Here is an 18,054-nt window from a genome sequence, read left to right as displayed (position 1 = left end):
GAAGAGAAGCAAAAGGCAAGGGAGAAAGGGAAAGACATACCCAAATGAATGCAGAGTTTCAGAGAATAGCCAAGAAGAGATAAGAAAGCCTTCTTAAATGAACAGTGCAAAGAAGTAGAGGAAAACAATAGAATGGGAAAGATTAGAGATCTCTTCAAGAAAATTAGAGATAACAAAGGAACATTTCATGAAAGGATGGGCATGATATAGGACAGAAATGGTAAGGACCTAACATTCCTTAGGTCCTTAGAAGCAGAAGAGATTAAAAAGAGATGGCAAGAATACACAGAAGAACTGTACAAAAAAAGGTCTTAATGACCCAGATAATCACGATAGTGTGATCACTCTCCTAGAGCCTGACATCCTGGAGTGTGAAATCAAGTGAACCTTAGGAAGAATTACTACAAACAAGGCTAGTGGAGATGATGCAATTCCAGCTGAGCTATTTCAAATTCTAACAGATGATGCTGTTAAAGTGCTGCACTCAATATGTTCAGCAAATCTGGAAAACTCAGCAATGGCCACAGGACTGGAAAAGGACAGTTTTCATTCCAATTCTAAAGAAGGGCAGTGCCAAAGAACATACAAACTACCATACAATTGCACTCATTTCACATGCTAGTAAGGTTATGCTCAAAATCCTTCAAGCTAGGCTTTAGCAGTACTTGAACTGAAAAATTCCAGCAGAGTACATCATGTGAAATATCAGGCTGGAAGAATCATGACCTGGAGTCAAGATGGCCTGGAGAAATAGCAACAACTTCAGATAACAGATGATACTACTCTAATGGCAGTAAGCAACGTGGGAACTAAAGAGCCTCTTGATGAGGGTAAAAGAAGAGAGTGAAAAAGCTGACTTAAAACTCAACATTCAAAAAACTAAGATCATGGCATCTGGTCCCATCACTTCATGGCAAATGGATGGTGAAAAAGTAGAAACAGTGACTGATTTTATTTTCTTGGGCTCCAAAATCAATGTGGATGGTGACCGCAGCCATGAAATTAAAAGATGCTTGCTCCTTGGAAGGAAAGCTATGACAAACCTTAAACAGTTTATTAAAAAGCAGAGACATCACTTTGCCGACCACGGTCCATATAATCAAAGCTATAGTTTTTCCAGTAGTCATGTGTGGATGTGAGAGTTGGACCATAAAGAAGGTTGAGTGCTGAAAAATTGATGTCTTCAAATTGTGCTGCTGGAGTATACTTGATATTCCCTTGGACTGCAAGGAGCTCAAACTAGTCAATCCTAAAGGAAATCAGTCCTGAATATTCATTGGAAGGACTGATATTGAAGCTGAAGCTCCGATACTTTGGCCACTTGGTGAAAAGAGCCAACTCATTGGAAAAGGCCCTGATGCTGTGAAAGATGGAAGGCCAAAGGAGAAGAGGGTGGCAGAAGATGAGATGGTTAGACAGCATCACCAAGTCAATGGACATGCATCTGAGCAAACTCCAGGAGATGGTGAAGGACAAGGAAGCCCGGCAGGCTGTAGTCCATGGGGTTGCAAAGAGACATGACTTAGCGACTCAAGAACAGCAGCAGGAGGATGAAGCCACATTATGGGATTAGAATTGGAGGTAACACTAACAGATATTCAACCCGCGTCACTGTCCACTGAAATAGCACCTACAACCAAGGACGCCCTTGCTACCAGAATCCTGACTTTTAAGTATCACTCCTCAATAAAAGAAAGCATCTACTTGGAGCAATTGATTATTTCTAGGTCTGAGGCAGAGAAAATACAAGGTGAACACTTTGTTGTGCCATTGAGGAGGAGACCCTAAGCACTAAAAAAGTGATTGCGGTCTTCTCAAAAGGACTCAGGGGCAATGTGAAAAGCTGCCCACTCACCAAGCTTGGGACAATGTAAGAATCAAAAAAACAAATAATGTCAGTAATGAATCATAACATTTTAAAACAATTCATGAGCTCATAATAGTATTAAAAGATAAGAGGAGTGAAGAAGGGATTGCAGGATTAGATAATCATCATCTTGTAATCACTGATCTAATGATTAATTTAGGCAAGCATCATCAATACATGCCAAAACCTTGGGGGAGAGTTGACAGGAAACAAGATAATTCATGAGACTCAAACTATTACATCCCAAATTTCTTACTAATTAGAAAGCTAATTAATTCTCCTTTACAATGGAGAAATCTAGTAGATACCTCAACCAACCAAGGAAAAAAATTTAACATCACTAAAAACGAGACTTCTAACAATCTACCTCTTAATATGAATCACTGAAAATGTATAATCTCATCTGGGTAGTTCTTGCACCAGAAATGTTTAATTCCTCTCAAGTCCTGAAAAACCATCAAACAAACCCAAAGAGTGAGTTATTTTACAAACTACCAGCCTGGACTCATCAAAATCATCAACATGAAAAACCACTCCTCACAACTCTCCCCCCGGCCTCCCAGCCCACCACCCAGTAGGGAGACTCTTCTAAATTAAAGGAGATAAAAAGATGGAACAAATGTCAATGTAGGATTCTAGGTTCTGAATCAAAAGACACAAATCTATTACAAATATTTTTGTGACCAGTGGGGAAGTTTGAATATGAACAGTAAATTGAATAAGACCATTGTTAACTTTCTTAGAAGTAAGAATGGTACTTTGGTTATACAGAAAAATACCATTCTTAGGAGAGGCATCCTGAAATATTTAGAGGTGTATTTTTACAGTGTCTGTGATTTGCTTTCGATATTCAGGGGGTAAACTGTGTGTGTGCAAAGAGGCAAAATATCAATTTTGGTTAAATCCAGGTGAACAGAATGTATGTGTCCCTACTATTCCTTCCATGTGTCTACAGATTTCAAATTTATCAAAACAAAACACTGGGGGTGAAAAAATTTCTGGCACAATTAAAAAAAAAAATCAAAAGGTTAGTTTCCCAAGGGCATAGAGCACAGAGCTCATGCCATAATGACAGACTTCAAGAGGATCCAGCAAGAGGCAGTTGCCATCTAGTCACACTAGGAGCCAAGTGGAAGCCAAGTCAGTGTCTACAGACCACCCACTACCCTGGCCTTGGACACTACACGTTGCCCTTGCTGAGGCAGTGAGCCAACTACCTCTTCTTCAGGCTATCTGGTAAGGGCTTCTCAACAGCTGTCTTCACTCACTCTGCCAAGGAACCTGCGTGACAAAGATGCTCACCCATACCCCTGGATTTCTGTTGGGGTAGGGTGGCCTCCATTCCCAAGCCTCATGCTGTTCTATGGATTCCAGCTACCTCTTAGTACGCACTCTCCCTAGAAATCACTTCATTCCAAAGGTATTCGACACGCAGAGAAGGTTCAGTATTCAGAAAACAAGAATAGACTAGGGAAGGAAGTGAGCAGAGATGGAAAAGGTGTAGTCTCCCAAGGATTTTTCTCAGCATACTAAAGGAAATGCTATTTTTTTTTTTTTAACTCATTAGATTTCAACTAGAAACTACTGCCAGCTGTTATCTGGCAACCATGAACGGAAAGCTTGTTTGAGAATGAAACCACTATTTGGATAGATCAGAGCTACCCTGAGTGAGGAAAGAATTGGGTTCATGGATACCTGCTGTACTTCCTGGATCAAGTCTGGCATGCCCATCTGGAGTTACATGAGTCAATAAATTCCCTCCACTTGCCCACTGTTTACTTTTCCTTCTTCCACTTTGGACTGAATTTTCTGATCTCTTACAACTCAATGTCAATTGAAACAATATTTCACTTAAAGATGTATTCTCTTGGACAAATAGATCAACTATTAGTTTCCATTTATATCCCCTCTATCAATTCACAAAGATAATAAAGGCTCTGAAAAGTCCAGCAATTAAAAAAAAAATGAACTTTCTAAGTCTGTTCATACCAGCATGTCCCAAATCACTTGACTTGGGAGAAGCCTATGAACAATCCTTAGAAGTAATGTTCCGTGGGAAATAATTTTTGTAATAACTGTGTGGAAATCATTCATTTATCTGCCAAGAAATCCTGTCATGTATCACCATTTAATTTCAATATCACTTTAATTTTCATGTTAGGAATTTGAGGTCCAGGTACTCAAACCAAAGATTATAACTCAATGTCAAAATTCTTAAATACACTGTTAGATATTACAGAAAGTTAGCTATTTCCTAGCTTGCCTATGACACAATCTTTTTCTATTTGTATCTCCAGCAGTTTGAATTATGCCTGATACGTAGGAGGAGCTCAATACATGTTGCTGAATAAATAAAATCATTACCAATTTACTTTTTTTCTGTGGGAATTACACTCCCTGTTGCTTTCTGACATTTTCCCTCCTGTTACATGTTGAATTAATGCTTTTATTGAGCAGTCTGTGGTAACTCCTAGTTCTTAAGTCCTGGGAGGATAGAACTAATTCAATGTTCATTAGTGTGTACAACTAGTTTAAATGATTTGTTCACTGCACATTTCTTTTACGTGTCCAGAGTGCATCCAGTTTGATCATTACAGATGTCTTTAATCTTTCATTTTCTTGGACAGACTTTCACAATTAGAAATGTTTCTAGTCCTGCTCTATCTCATCTTTTGTATCAATAAAGAATGGCAAGTTTAACACATTCTTTTCTAAACTGGCACAGTAGGAGAAATGATCATATGCTATTGTGCACAGACCTAGCAGCATTAATGTCATCCCTCCAAAACAGAATATGAATTTCCAGGTTGCTAGCACAGATGATTTGGCTCCTCTGCATCTATATATTCCTATACAAGCCAGAAGACTGCTTATCTCTGTAATGTCTTTTATCTGTCATCAACAGCACAGAATGTGAAATAAACTAAAACATGCTGATAAAACAGCAACTATGATGGTAGAATAGACTTGAAACCACATAACATGTAATATAAGGATTTTATTTTTAAGGAACTGAGGATGGTTAACCTTGAGAAGATTCTGGATCACCATAAGAGTCACTTAAGCTTTTCATAGAAAGAGAAACATTTCAAAGTAATTTCAAATGAGTAATCTGATCATGTGACATGGGTGTAGTTTTCATTGTCTACAGTGACCACAGTCCTGGTTAATCTGTTGATCTGAGGTACTGTAAATCTGAGCTACTGGTGCGTATAGTGGGAGATAAAACCAAGGAGGAATTCTGTTGGCGTCACTGAGATTTTCAGCATGGAAAACTTACAGATATAAGACTGATGAAGGTAAATAACTCTGCTGAATTTATTCTAAACTGGAAATATCTATATAAATTCATTGTGCATTTTATATGTAAAATGCATATTTCCAACTCTGTTCAATAAAAAGGCCTGAAGAATAACCCAAGAGTAACAAGAGTTTCAGCATTCATATAGTAGTCTTTCAATATCAATTTTTAAAAAAAGGGAACTAGGGGATCTTTGGGGAAATGGTTGATTCCATATCTGGAACAGAAAATAGACAAGAGTATGGAATAGCTTGTCAAGCCAGAAAAACAGAGTGCTGAAGTCATATCAACAGACTTACAAGATAAATTTCTCACTGACCAAAGATGGGTCAATTTAAGAATAAGATTTATAATTTCAATGAAATAAAATACATCAAATATATTTAAATCCATGAACTTGTAATGAAGCAAGCGGAAAAAAACTCATTGGTAGCATTTAGTGAATGCTAAAGAAGTAACCCCTAGTAAACATTGTTCCTGTAGGGACTGTACCTCACTGTACCAAGTAATGTACAGCAAAGTTTCTCTCTATTCAAGTATTTCTGCCAGTAAGTGAAGAAGAAATCACAGATAGAGAAGATACTACTTTGCAAATCCCAATGAATAATTAAAGGATCTATACAATGGTGGGCTTCCCTTGTAGTTCAGCTGGTAAAGAATCCGCCTGCAATGCAGGAGACCCTGGTTCGATTCCTGGGTTGTGAAGATCTCCTGGAAAAGGGATAGACTACCCACTCCAGTATTTTTGGGCTTTCCTCATGGCTCAGATGGTAAACAATCGGCCTGCAATGCAGGAGACCTAGGTTCAATTCCTGGATTGGAAAGATCCCCTGGAGAAGGGCATGGCAACCCACCCCAGTTTGGGGTTCCCTCATGGCTCAGTTGGTAAAGAATCTGCCTGCAATGCAGGATATACCCCGGTTTGATTCCTGGGTCAGGATCCACTGGAGAAGGGATAGGTTACCCGCTCCAGTATTCTTGGGCTTCCCTTGTGGCTCAGCTGGTAAAGAATCTGCCTGCAATATGGGAGACCTGGGTTGGGAAGATCCCTTGGAGAAGGGAAAAGCTACCCACTGCAGTATTCTGGCCTAGAGAATTCCATAGACTGTGCAGTCCATGGGGTCACAAAGAGTCAGACATGACTGAGTGATTTGCACTTTCACACAATGGCAGATCCTTTGAAATATCACAGAGTGACAAGCAGGTATGTTGTACCTCCTGATACAACATATCTGCATACACATAACAACTAGAGAGTAAGTGGTCACACACTGAGCAAAATAAAAATTGAACTTGAATCTGATCATGCCTCTAGTTTTTACTACCTACTAATTTATTGATATTGGGACTAGAATGCAGTTAGTAAAATCTAGACCACATGAAGCTCTAAATAACCTAGATTCTTAAACTGAACATTTTCAAAGGAAAAAATAAAGATCTACAGGATAAAAGAGATTGAAGAGGTATACAACCAATCAACATATGAGACTTATTTGGATCTTGACTCAAATTACAAAGAAAAGATTATGAGCCAATAGGGATAATTTGAAAATGTACTGGATATTTGATAATATAAAGAAGCTATCATTAATTTTTTTTATATGTGATAATTATATTATGGCTTTCTTGTTAATTTTTTTCCTTACAGACATACATATTGGATTGACTAGAATGTTCATTCGGGTTTTTCTGTAATATCTTATGGAAAAACCGAAACAAATATTTTGACCAACCCAATACTATAATACTCAAGGCTGAAAGGAAATGAAATGTGTGATTTGCCTTGAGAAAATCGGAGTGAGGGGGCAATAAATGAATGAATACTGGGCCTTGAGTTGGTAACTATTTGAAGTTGGTAATGGGAAAGGAGTGTTCATTCTATTTTATCTCTACTTTTGTTTCAAAATTTCAAAAACTTTCTGTAATATCTGTAGTGAGAGCTGGTGAATCAGAGGTCAGATGTAATCCTCAATCTGGAATCTAAATCATCGGGTGTGTGTGGCGTGACAAAGACCCACGTTTCTGATAAACTGCAAGGAGGTGTTTTTGAACTGAACTGTTCATTATGGAAAGAAAGGGCTGCCCAAATAGCATATTTTTCTGATAACTGAAAATACACAAGGTGGGACTGAGCATGAGCTGAGGGCTTGGATGAAGTTATTATTTAGGCCCATCCCAATCTGGTGGTCTACAAGAGAGGGCTTCTTTTTCTTTTTTAATATCTTTTTCTTAAAGACCTCCTGATTCAAGATGCTAATTGCAGAAACATACACAGCACTATTTCTGGGTGCTTGCATATAGTTCATGGATGTTAAGCAGAAGGGCCTGGGCCACAGAGCAGGCATGAAAGCACAATGAGAATAGTCAAATAAAACATTTTAGCAGAAGAGGAATGATTTTTAAAAAATATGTATACCTGCTATGTTTAACCTACTACTGCTGAATTTGAGTTCACTAAAACATAAGGATGGTTTCTCTATCACTAGGTAACAAACCCAGACATCAAGTTTTTAAGACACTAATTTAACTAATCTTCAGGAAACCATGCAAAGAGATCATTAGGAGAACACAGTCTTGTTACCTGGGCATAATTTTCTTTTCTTTGCTTCAGACATGCTAATTTGGTATGTCTGGATCAGAACGTCTATCCTGGGAGGCTTTTACAAGAGACAAAATTCACCTCATCAGAAACCTGAGAGAGAAAAGAAAGCCCTCCAAAGCTACATTTCTTCCAAGCAGTCTTTGAGATTATTCCGTAAATGTTGTACTAAATATCTGAATAGATATCATCCAAATGGAATAGTTTTTTGTTTTTCTTAAAGTAAGGGAAGAAATTAGGTTTCTTATCAGGTTCTCCTTTTAATCAAGGAAAGAATAATCAGTGAATGCATTTTGTACTTTGTCCACATTGTCTACCACCAAGAATAGCATTCTTGCATTGTGAACCCAATCTGATTCTGACCTATTCAATTAAGTAATCAAATCCTATTTCTGGAACTTAGTTTTATCCTACTTGTCTCAGTATACTTTCACTTCATCTGGTATGGTGCAGTTCTTGGTGTCCATACGATTTGCATACCAGATTATCTACACTGGCCTACAATCCCATACCCAAGGCTGAGATAGTCTACAAAGGAATTTTTTTTTTTTTTTAACATTTGAGAAACTGGGGAAAAAAACACACACACACGGAAGTGCATTCAATAAAAGATGACTAGTACTTTCTCTTCCCCAGACAATTTAGGCGTTTTCTTCTTTCCTATTCTTCTCATCATTGGATTGCTAAGAATTATTTCTTTTACTCCATTAATTTCCCAGTCAAGCTCACTGCCAACCAAAATTAAGGAAAAAACAGCATTTCAGATTCCGCTGTCTCAGACAACTTTAGAATTTGAATTCTCAACACAAGATATTTGAATATGCACCATCATTTTTCAGGAAGAGCCAACTCAGTTCTGTGAATCTGGAAAATAAAGATGTCTAAATGACCAACTCTCTCATTTTATATCTATAAATATTTATGAAGTACTTACTAAGAGAACCCTATTTATTGGCAGAGAAATGTATAAAAAATAAGCCAAAAAATGTGTCTTGATCACTAGAACTAATCCCAATACAGGATGAGAAGTAAATAAGAAATGAGGAATTCAGAGAAACTTTCATAAATGAACTTGAATCAACATGTTAAGACAACAACAGATTAAGTGAGCTCAAGGGTCAATCCTATCAGCTCTCCAACAGAAAATGAGTTACTAATTAAAGAAAAATCTTACTAAAATCTTGATAAAAACAACTCTTTCTGTTAACAGACCTTCATCATATTAGAATCAGGGCCAAAGGATCGGACTATGGACATACTTTTACTCTTTGTAAGTAAAGCTGAGAAGATGAACTACCAGTATGGAATAAGTTATATTTTGCTCAAGGAAATTAATAAAGGTTGTAATAATTTGTCCCAGGCAAGAATGAATATTATCCAAAGTGATTTTTTACTGGCCTCTTCTAAAATTACTTTAACTAGTTAATTATAGGTTAACTTAATACCTCTAATGTATTTCCTGGTCACTCACAGTAAAGAATCTTCCTGCAATGCAGGAGACCCAGGTTTGATCCCTGGATAGGGAAGATCCCCTGGAGAAGGGAATGGCTACCCACTCTAGAATTCTTGCCTGGGGAATTCCATGGACAGAGGAGCCTGGTGGGCTACAGTCCATGGGGTCACAAAGAGTCAGACACGATTGAGTGACTAACACTAATACCTCTAATATACTGACTTCCACCACAACCATCTCACGGTCAGTTTGTCTAGTCAGTTGAGGGTAGGTAGTCCATTGAGGGTACCAACAGCAGAACTGTAATTGGAACTTGCTAAATAACTCACGATAATAATGATGACTTCATATGAGTTCATTATCCTTCATGAAGGGATTTTTCAGGCTGTAAAACAAATATGGACTTACACTTATGATTCAAGTTTGCTTTTTCTTGGAATTATCACTTATGAGCATTTTCCTTCGGTGTTCATTTATTCCTTCAGTGAACACAAAGTTCTAATAAAGGAGGGAGGAGCGTAATTCCAGCTCAGTCATTCATGTGTTTGGCTCCCCAAAGACTCTTGGTGGGCATCTGGGAAGTTGGGTTTGGGATAGAGTTTTCACCATTCCTTCGTAAAACTGTCTCACTGTGTCTAAGCTGGTTACACAAACAATATGGTTGTGCTGAATGCCTCCGAGAGAATGGAATTGGGGTACATAGAAGGCCCTGGGCACCGACACGACCAACTCCCAGTAAAAACCCTGAGCACCAAGGCCCTCACGAGCTTCCTGGCCGCCAACATGTCACTCACGGCACAGTTCATGCTGGAGGAATTCAGTGCTTCCCCTGTTACTCCACTGAGAGAAGTCTCTTGGAAGCTTCAGCCTGGTTTCCCCTGGACTTTGCCCCATGTGGCTTTTCATTTTGCTGATTTCACATTATATCCCTTCACTGAAATAAATCATAGCTGTATGACTCTTTGCTGAATTATGTGACTCCTCCCAGTGACTCATCAAATCTGGGGGTGGTCTCAGGGACCCCAACAAGGGGACACGCTGAGATCGAAGCAGTAATGAAACAAAAGCATGGGCTACAGCAGTCAGGAACAGGGTAGGTCTGAGCTGGAAATCAAGATGTAGTGGTACATGTCTCCCTAAGATTCAATCTCTAGTGCCACTTGCAGTGTGGACCTAGAGGAGGCTCAAGCGGGAATGACCTCAAGAAAGCACCTAGTATAGATTCCTCATTTGTTCAGATGAGCTAAGGGTGAGAGAGCTAAAATACCTTTCCACAGGACACAGAGTTAGTCTGAAGCAAAACATCACTGCACCAAAACCACATCTCAACCCCCAGTAGTTCTTACCAGGAAATCATTTGCTGCCTGGCTGGAGTCCGTCCTTTCTCAGAAGGCCTCCTGCTTGCGTCAAGATGGGCCACATGGTTGCAGATTTACACCATGTTGCAATTTCAATTAAAACAGCTAAATGGGGTGCCATAAAAGGATGATCTCCAAGCTGCCAGGACAATAATGCCACAAACCCCACCAGATTTTATTAGAGTCAAATGACAGTATAAGTCATTAGGAAAATGTGTGCCAACCACAGAAACAGCAATGCCTCACACTCTTGGAGAACTGAATACCATCCAGTTGGCTGAGAAAGAACCATGTGGCTTACAATCATTTTTCACAATTACTATCCTAGCTAGTTCATAGTTTCTGGCAGATATGCCTCACTCGCACAGCCGAACTCAGTTAATTTTCACTCTGCTGATCGACAAATATGATTTTTTTTTTCCCTTAAAAAAAAAAAAAAAACCCACCCAGAGAGTTTTCATGAAATTTGAGGTAGTGCATCAAAAAGTGAGCCCATTTGTTAAATCCTGGCTTTAAAAATGCATATTAAGTAGGCCACCCAATATTCATCACAAAAAATTATGTGTTAAGGATGCCAGTCATACTCAACTACTCCAGTTTGAGAGTCAAATAGCAAGATTTCACAGGGCTTTCTTTACTTTTCCCTTTGGAATTGAGCTTGCCTTCTATAAGGCAGGAAAAAAAAATTTTTTTTTAATACTTCACTATGGGCTTCTTCAAAATCAGTATTAGTTCTTAACAGTTAGACAAGAAATACTGTACAGTGCTACAACATGTTCCTAAGGAAATAAAATATTTACATGACTAAAGAAATAAAAGAGCTATTTGGCTAAACTTATAGCTTCCTTCAGGTTTCACTTCCAAGTTGCCTTCTTGGGACTCATTGTCAATAGCCTGAGTACAAATTTCATGTATAAATGCTTTAGGATGATTTCAGAAAATATAAAATCTACTATAAATTGAATAATCCCTCCCATAAAGAGAACCATCCTGCCAACAAAGGAGAATTCCCATCTCCTCCTGTATTTCAAATACAGCATCTGTCATAACTCTGTAAGGGATCAACAGACACTATAAAGACACAGCTCACAAGGGACTTCAACTGTATAGATAACATTCTATTCTTTAGATTGAGGATGGGTGGACTGGCATTTATGGTTCTCTTTCAAATTTCTGTATGTCTTAAATATTTTGTAACAAAAAATATTTAACTCCCTGAATTTGCTCAATTGGCCTTCTCAGATTCTTGAAGGGGCATCTTACTTAGCCATGCTCTTTCTAGAATCAAAGTGAATCTTATTCAGGGGATCAAAATGGCCCATTATACCAGCTTTGTATGTTAAAAACATTTCTCTTGCACCAAGTTCATGAAGACTTGGTCAGATTCTCACAATCTTTCTCATCAGATATCCTTTGTCTGTGGAACATCTTGAAAGACTGTTTTAGGCAAGGGCACTTTTCAATCAGTGCCAGTAAAGTGAAAATATCTTTTTATATTAAAGCTGTTGGCTTCCCAGATAGAAAATTTTGTCAGTAAGAAAAATGTACAAGATCAAGAGAAACAAGCTAAATTGACCAAGGGTGCTTTAAAGTGTCTCTTAAGTTTTTTGAAAGCTCTTCTTCCTCCAACTGATAATGGGGAGGTGGAGGCCAGCTGTGTTCACATAAACCCCGTGGTGAAAATATGCTAGAGCAAGAAGAGCTCTAAGCGATCCTGAGAGTCAAATAAAATCAGCATCAATTCGGAACTTGTTCAGTTCAGTAGCTCAGCCATGTCCAACTCTTTGCGACCCCGTGGACTTCAGCACACCAGGCTTCCCTGTCCATTACCAACTTCTGAAGCCTACTCAAACTCGTCTCCATTGAGTCGGTGATGCCAACCAACCATCTTGTACTCTATTGTCCCCTTCTCCTCCTGCCTTCAATCTTTCCCAGCATCAGGGTCTTTTCTAATGAGTCAGTTCTTCACATCAGGTGGCCAAAGTATTGGAGTTTCAGCTTCAACATCAGTCCCTCCAATGAACACTCAGAGCTGATTTCCTGTAGGATTGACTAGTTGGATTTCCTTGCAGTCCAAGATTCAAGAGTCTTTTCCAACACCACAGTTCAAAAGCATCAATTCTTCGGTGCTCAGCTTTCGTTATAGTCCAACTCTCACATCCACACATGACCACTGGAAAAACCATAGCTTTGACTTGACAGACCTTTGTTGGTAAAGTAATGTCTCTTCTTTTTAATATGCTGTCTAGGTCAGTCATAGCGTTTCTTCCAAGGAGCAAGCGTCTTTTAATTTCATGGCTGCAGTCACCATCTGCAGTGATTTTGGAGCCCAAGAAAACAAAGTCTCTCATTGTTTCCACTGTTTCCCCATCTATTTGCCATGAAGTAATGGGACTGGATATCATGATCTTACTTTTCTGAATGTTGAGCTTTAAGCCAACTTTTTCACTTTCTTTCACTTTTATCAAGAGGCTCTTTAGTTCTTCTTTGCTTTCTGTCATAAGGGTGGTGTCATCTGCATATCTGAGGTTATTGATATTTCTCCCAGCAATCTTGATTCCAGCTTGTGCTTCCTCCAGCCCAGCATTTCTCATGATGTACACTGCATATAAGTTAAATAGGCAGGGTGACAATATACAGCCTTGACAACATACAGCCTTTCCTGATTTGGAACCAATCTGTTCCATGTCCAGTTCTAACTGTTGCTTCCTGACCTGCATACAGATTTCTCAGGAGGCAGGTCAGGTGGTGTGCTTTCCCATCTGTTTCAGAATTTTCCACAGTTTATTGTGATCCACACAGTCAAAGGCTTTGGCACAGTCAATAAAGCAGAAATAGACGTTTTTCTGGAACTCTCTTGCTTTTTTGATGATCCAGCGGATGTTGGCAATTTGATCTCTGGTTCTTCTGGTTTTTCTAAATCCAGCTTGAACATCTGGAAGTTCACAGTTCATGTACTGTTGAAGTCTGGCTTGGAGAGTTTTGAGTGTTACTTTGCTAGTGTGTGAGATAAGTGCAATTGTGCGGTAGTTTAAACATTCTTTGGCATTGCCTTTCTTTAGGATTGGAGTGAAAACTGACCTTTTCCAGTTCTGTGGCCACTGATGAGTTTTCCAGATTTGCTGGCATATTGAGTGCAGCACTTTCACAGCATCATCTTTTAGGATTGCAGTTCAGTTCAGTTGCTCAGTCGTGTCCGACTCTTTGCGACCCCATGAACCACAGCACACCAGGCCTCCCTGTCTATCACCAACTGCCGGAGTCTACCCAAACTCATGTTCACTTAGTCGGTGATGCCATCCAGCCATCTCATCGTCTGTCAGCCCCTTCTCCTCCATCGGGGTCTTTTCCAATGAGTCAACTCTCTGCGTGAGGTGGCCAAAGTATTGGAGTTTCAGCTTTAACCTCAGTCCCTCCAATGAACACCCAGGACTGATCTCCTTTAGGATGGACTGGTTGGATCTTCTTGCAGTCCAAGGGACTCTCAAGAGTCTTCTCCAACACCACAGTTCAAATGCATCAATTCTTTGGTGCTCAGCTTTCTTCACAGTCCAACTCTCACATCCATACATGACTACTGGAAAAACCATAGCCTTGACTAGACAGACCTTTGTTGACAATGTAATGTCTCTGCTTGATAGCTCAACTAAAATTCCATCACCTTCACTAGCTTGTTAGAAATGCAAATTCCCAAATTTCCATTGGGAGGCCTGAGAGGGGTGGGCAGTAATCCTTCCAGGTGATTTGTGATGCCATTAGTATGAAGTCCAGTGACACAACAGTTGGAAGTCTAGCCTCTGAAGTCAGAGTGACTGGGTTCAAATAACAGGATCTGCCCACTGGTAAACAGTGTGAGTGTGGACAAGTTACTTGTCTCTTTTGTAATTTCTTCAGTGTAAAATGAAGACAATCCATGTGTGTGCTCTAAGTCACTTCAGTTATGTCTGACTCTATGCAGCCCTGTGGAGTGTAGCCTGCCAGGCTCCTCTGTCCCACGGGATTCTCCAGCCAAGAATACTGGGGTGGATTTTCATGCCCTCCTCCAGGGGATCTTCCCAACCCAGGGATCAAACCCACATCTCTTGCATCACCTGCATTGGCAGGCAGGTTCTCCACCTCTTATGCCACCTAGAAAGCCCTAAAATGAAGACAATAATAGGTCCCAACTCACTGCAATACTGTACACATGAAAGTTTGGCAAAATGTTTGACACAGATGATTATTTTCTCAACTATGAAGATGATCATTGATATCCAGTTTACTCATCTATTTATTTCATTAGCATTCATTGAGGATTTATCCCAGATGTGGGCAGTGAATAAATAACTCAGGATTCCTGGCTGCCTACTAGACTTACCAGGAGATTCTTATGAAATCTTGCTACCTGAGCCCTCCTCTATACCAAAAATAAAAATCTCTTATAGGGGGACCCAAGCTTGGGCATCCATTACTAGTCAGGACATTTTAACAGAAGAAGCAAATCTATAAGCAAAAACTAGAACCCAAAGCTCGCTGGGTGTATGCACATGATCCCAGAGACACCTTCAGGGCAGAATTGTTGGTCCAGCAAATTCATTGGCACTTACATATTCCTCTTCTGCCTTACTGATGTTTGAAGGAAGTACAGATCATGTTTTCCTAAATCCTCAGCACTTCCCACCATGCTCACAAAGAGGAGATGCTGGAGTCTGTCAATGCAATGAGAAGCGAGTTCTGTTTCTAGGACTGGACCCTGCCAGCTCCTGGAAGCCTGAGCACAGGATTTCAGGTCAGAGGAGTAATTAGCCAGCCATTGTCTCCATAACAAACTCTTGTAAATGCACCTTTCCCTGAATATACTACCCAGGCCTCAAGGCTGGACATAATGGTTTCACAGACCAGTTTCCAAGGGGAGGAGCGACAGGGGTAAAGCTTTTAACTTAATTAAAAGAGACACTCAGGCACACTTCATGCCATTCTTTAATCTCTGTTCTCCTGTGATAAATATAGACTGACAGGACCAGGCCTAGGCTAACGAGCTGAAGGCAGGACCCTATGGAGGTTCGCCAAGTAACCCTCAAAAAACACTGCAGCAGGGCCCCGGGCTCAGAAAAAGGAAGGAGGAAATCAGCAGTGTATCTCAACAGTGTCAATGACACGTCACTGAGCGCTCTGAAGGGTGTCCACTGCACATATGATCATACCCTTTTTCAACTGTAGCAATGAAAACAGATAAAAGGAAGATAGCATGTATTGTAATTCAAAAAAAGAACAACAATTATAATTTATTTTAAAGAGTCTTCTACTGCCAGGCACTGTGCGAAATGTTTCCCATGTAGTATTTCATTTAGTTATGGTAGGCAGCTTCCTAACCAGTCTCGCCTCCTAGCACACACACCATTATGTAGTCCCCTCTTACACTGAATTAGAGTTCAAACATGTGGTCAACAGAAAATTACAGAAGTAACTTCTGAGATTAGATCATAAAAAGACATCACCACCTCTGACACAACCTCTTAGATCGTTTGCCCTGGGGGAGGATAGAGCCATGTCAAGGAGCCACTCAAGCAGCCCTCTAGTGAGGCCCAGGTGGAGAAGAACCAGCCATGTGACCTTGTCAGTGGATCCTCCAACTCCAGTCACAATTCTGAGTCTTCCAACTGAAGCCCCAGACTTCACTGAACAGAGAAGTCATCAGCACTGGGCCCTCTCTGCATGCCTGACCCACAGAACTCAGGAGATCTCGTTCTTAAAAACTAAGTTCTGTGATTTGTTACACAGCAGTCACTGACTCAACTTAAGAGCTAGACACTCTTATTTTCTAGTTAACAAGAGTTTAAGTGATTCAACCATGGCCATATAAGCGAAGTAAGGGGAACTAAATCCACGTTTGCAGACTTGAAGTTCTGACTTCAATTCTGTCAGTACTAGCAACATAAACATAGGTGTGTAACCAATTTCCCATTGCTTTCATTAAGGAAAAAGTATGTAGTTAATAGGAAGCTTTGAAGAGCTTTCGCTGCTCTCAAGACACTTAGCCCATCCTACATGGCACCCATGATTCTTCCTTGAACTTCAGTCATTTCTCCATGGACAGATTAGAAGTTTCTGGAGGGCTGTAGTGTCTCGCTTACAGTTGTTTGTTAATAGTAGAAGGGTGGGGATACGATGCCATGTTCATTCTGTGGACTCGCGTCAACCTGCCTGGTTTGGCATCTCTGTTTCACCACTTTCAGGTTGGGTGATCTTAGGCAAATGATCTAAATTTTATGAGCCTTGGATTCCTAACTCTTATAACACAGGGCCAGTATTAAACACACATCTGTTTAAACTACATTATAAAAACATTAAAGTATAAGCACCTTGCCTGGCATGTGCTAAGTGCTCAACGAACGTGATCTATGTGAATTATTACCATCAAGTATGTGTTGAAAAACATCCAGTATTTTAAAGAGCCAAACAAAAGCTCTTCCCTCTTAACCTTTCCTCACATCAAAAAGAGAATTTCCGAAGAAATGGCAGAGGTTCTCGGGTGTAAGGAGATCTTCCCCTATACACACTGAAATCTTTGGAGTCACCTTGACCGTGGCTCCTGCAACAGCTCAACCTGGCCTGCTGGAGTGGCAAGAGGGTCAGGGAGAGTTGCGGTCCACCTGCACTGCACACTGGGACGTGTGGATAGCAAGGTGGTTCTTTCTTGCAAAAAACAAATGCAAGTCTAAGAGGGTCTCACTGCCCCTGGGCCTTAAGAAGAGAGGTGCTAAGGGGATGTTGCTTCCATTCTACTTCTTAATCCTATTACATCCTTATCATCTTGTCACCATACACAAATGCTCCTGAGCGCCTGCTAACACTCCCTCTAATGCCTTCCCCTGTGGTTCATTCTTTCTTGGTCTTGGAGCTAATAAGCTGGCAAGTGTCTCACTGTCCCCTCATTGTTGTTGTTTAGTCACTAAGTCATGTCTGACTATTTGTGACTCGGTGGATTGTAGCATGCCAGCCTCCCCTGTCCTCCACTATCTCCCAGAGTTTGCTCAAACTCACGTCTATTAAGTCGGTAATGCTATCTAACCATCTCATCTTCTGCCGCCCCCTTCTCCTTTTGCCTTCAATCTTTCCCAGCATCAGGGTCCCCTCAGGTGATTTCTACTCAAATGCTATTTTGAGTCTCATCTCCCTTTCAACTTAGCTTTACGGCTCCTTTATTTCCCCTTATGCATGAAAGAGGTTTCTGTGTAAAACTCTGGTTGGGGTCCAAAATCTTTCCACAACCTTCCACTTCTGGGTAAGACTAAGAGGAGGGAAACTGGGAGAAATGCCAGCCACATTCACCCATCTCCAAATGAACACAGATTCCTAGTGTTGCTAGGTGCTAGGCTACATTCTCAGATGGGAGGATGTAAGTGACCCCCACAAACAAAGTAACAGAGGCGATTTAAAAATACAATGAAAACTATAAAATAAAGCGCCAAGGGGAGGATGTCACAAATGGCAAAG

General features: G+C 40.2%; 1 protein-coding gene and 1 long non-coding RNA gene across 3 annotated transcripts in view; one reads left to right on the top strand and one right to left on the bottom strand.

The window, feature by feature from the left end:
• Nucleotides 1-18,054, bottom strand: part of PCSK5 (proprotein convertase subtilisin/kexin type 5) — a 513,187-nt gene that overhangs the window by 399,319 nt on the left and 95,814 nt on the right. The window lies entirely within an intron of this gene.
• Nucleotides 3,254-3,442, top strand: LOC120874878. The gene is made up of 2 exons (XR_005723758.1): nucleotides 3,254-3,346; nucleotides 3,381-3,442. It is a non-coding gene; the product is annotated as an uncharacterized LOC120874878 (long non-coding RNA).

This window comes from Oryx dammah, unplaced genomic scaffold (assembly GCF_014754425.2).
Source record: "Oryx dammah isolate SB20612 unplaced genomic scaffold, SCBI_Odam_1.1 HiC_scaffold_1, whole genome shotgun sequence".
Taxonomy (NCBI): domain Eukaryota; kingdom Metazoa; phylum Chordata; class Mammalia; order Artiodactyla; family Bovidae; genus Oryx; species Oryx dammah.
Note: the sequence above shows the minus strand (reverse complement) of the source record. Positions and strands in the feature narration are given on the sequence as shown.